Consider the following 2,500-nt stretch of genomic DNA (forward strand, 5'->3'; position numbering starts at 1 on the left):
TACGAAAGCCCCATCCAGCCCTGTGCCACCCGGGGGGTTCCAGGGTGCTGAGATGGCTGACGTTTTGCTCCGCTCACGACGGTCACCGCACCACGCAAGAACAGGCCAAAAACTGGCCAAAACAGCCCAAAAACGGGCCAAAACTGGCCATTTTTGGCTGCGCGAGCGAGCGGCGAGCGGCGAACAGCGAGCGAAGCGAGAGGCAGCACCGTCCCTGCTATACGAAAGCCCCATCCAGCCCTGTGCCACCCGGGGGGTTCCAGGGTGCTGAGATGGCTGACGTTTTGCTCCGCTCTCGACGGTCACCGCGCAATGCAAGAACAGGCCAAAAACTGGCCAAAACGGCCCAAAAACGGGCCAAAACTGGCCATTTTTGGCTGCGCGAGCGGCGAGCGGCGGACAGCGAGCGAAGCGAGAGGCAGCACCGTCCCTGCTATACGAAAGCCCCATCCAGCCCTGTGCCACCCGGGGGGTTCCAGGGTGCTGAGATGGCTGACGTTTTGCTCCGCTCTCGACGGTCACCGCGCAATGCAAGAACAGGCCAAAAACTGGCCAAAACGGCCCAAAAACGGGCCAAAACTGGCCATTTTTGGCTGCGCGAGCGAGCGGCGAGCGGCGGACAGCGAGCGAAGCGAGAGGCAGCACCGTCCCTGCTATACGAAAGCCCCATCCAGCCCTGTGCCACCCGGGGGGTTCCAGGGTGCTGAGATGGCTGACGTTTTGCTCCGCTCTCGACGGTCACCGCGCAATGCAAGAACAGGCCAAAAACTGGCCAAAACGGCCCAAAAACGGGCCAAAACTGGCCATTTTTGGCTGCACGAGCGAGCGGCGAGCGGCGGACAGCGAGCGAAGCGAGAGGCAGCACCGTCCCTGCTATACGAAAGCCCCATCCAGCCCTGTGCCACCCGGGGGGTTCCAGGGTGCTGAGATGGCTGACGTTTTGCTCCGCTCTCGACGGTCACCGCGCAATGCAAGAACAGGCCAAAAACTGGCCAAAACGGCCCAAAAACGGGCCAAAACTGGCCATTTTTGGCTGCACGAGCGAGCGGCGAGCGGCGGACAGCGAGCGAAGCGAGAGGCAGCACCGTCCCTGCTATACGAAAGCCCCATCCAGCCCTGTGCCACCCGGGGGGTTCCAGGGTGCTGAGATGGCTGACGTTTTGCTCCGCTCTCGACGGTCACCGCGCAATGCAAGAACAGGCCAAAAACTGGCCAAAACGGCCCAAAAACGGGCCAAAACTGGCCATTTTTGGCTGCACGAGCGAGCGGCGAGCGGCGGACAGCGAGCGAAGCGAGAGGCAGCACCGTCCCTGCTATACGAAAGCCCCATCCAGCCCTGTGCCACCCGGGGGGTTCCAGGGTGCTGAGATGGCTGACGTTTTGCTCCGCTCTCGACGGTCACCGCGCAATGCAAGAACAGGCCAAAAACTGGCCAAAACGGCCCAAAAACGGGCCAAAACTGGCCATTTTTGGCTGCACGAGCGAGCGGCGAGCGGCGGACAGCGAGCGAAGCGAGAGGCAGCACCGTCCCTGCTATACGAAAGCCCCATCCAGCCCTGTGCCACCCGGGGGGTTCCAGGGTGCTGAGATGGCTGACGTTTTGCTCCGCTCTCGACGGTCACCGCGCAATGCAAGAACAGGCCAAAAACTGGCCAAAACGGCCCAAAAACGGGCCAAAACTGGCCATTTTTGGCTGCGCGAGCGAGCGGCGAGCGGCGGACAGCGAGCGAAGCGAGAGGCAGCACCGTCCCTGCTATATACGAAAGCCCCATCCAGCCCTGTGCCACCCGGGGGGTTCCAGGGTGCTGAGATGGCTGACGTTTTGCTCCGCTCACGACGGTCACCGCACCACGCAAGAACGGACCATAAACAGGCCAAAACAGCCCAAAAACGGGCCAAAACTGGTCATTTTTGGCTGCGCGAGCGAGCGGCGAGCGGCGAACAGCGAGCGAAGCGTGAGGCAGCACCGTCCCTGCTATACGAAAGCCCCATCCAGCCCTGTGCCACCCGGGGGGTTCCAGGGTGCTGAGATGGCTGACGTTTTGCTCCGCTCACGACGGTCACCGCGCCATGCAAGAACGGACCAAAAACAGGCCAAAACAGCCCAAAAACGGGCCAAAACTGGCCATTTTTGGCTGAGCGAGCGAGCGGTGAGCGGCGAACAGCGAGCGAAGCGAGAGGCAGCACCGTCCCTGCTATACGAAAGCCCCATCCAGCCCTGTGCCACCCGGGGGGTTCCAGGGTGCTGAGATGGCTGACGTTTTGCTCCGCTCACGACGGTCGCCGTGCCACGCAAGAACGGACCAAAAACAGGCCAAAACAGCCCAAAAACGGGCCAAAACTGGCCATTTTAGGTTGCGCGAGCGAGCGGCGAGCGGCGAACAGCGAGCGAAGCGTGAGGCAGCACCGTCCCTGCTATACGAAAGCCCCATCCAGCCCTGTGCCACCCGGGGGGTTCCAAGGTGCTGAGATGGCTGACGTTTTGCTCCGCTCACGACGG

Source organism: Musa acuminata, unplaced genomic scaffold (genome assembly GCF_036884655.1).
Source record: "Musa acuminata AAA Group cultivar baxijiao unplaced genomic scaffold, Cavendish_Baxijiao_AAA HiC_scaffold_204, whole genome shotgun sequence".
NCBI lineage: Eukaryota > Viridiplantae > Streptophyta > Magnoliopsida > Zingiberales > Musaceae > Musa > Musa acuminata.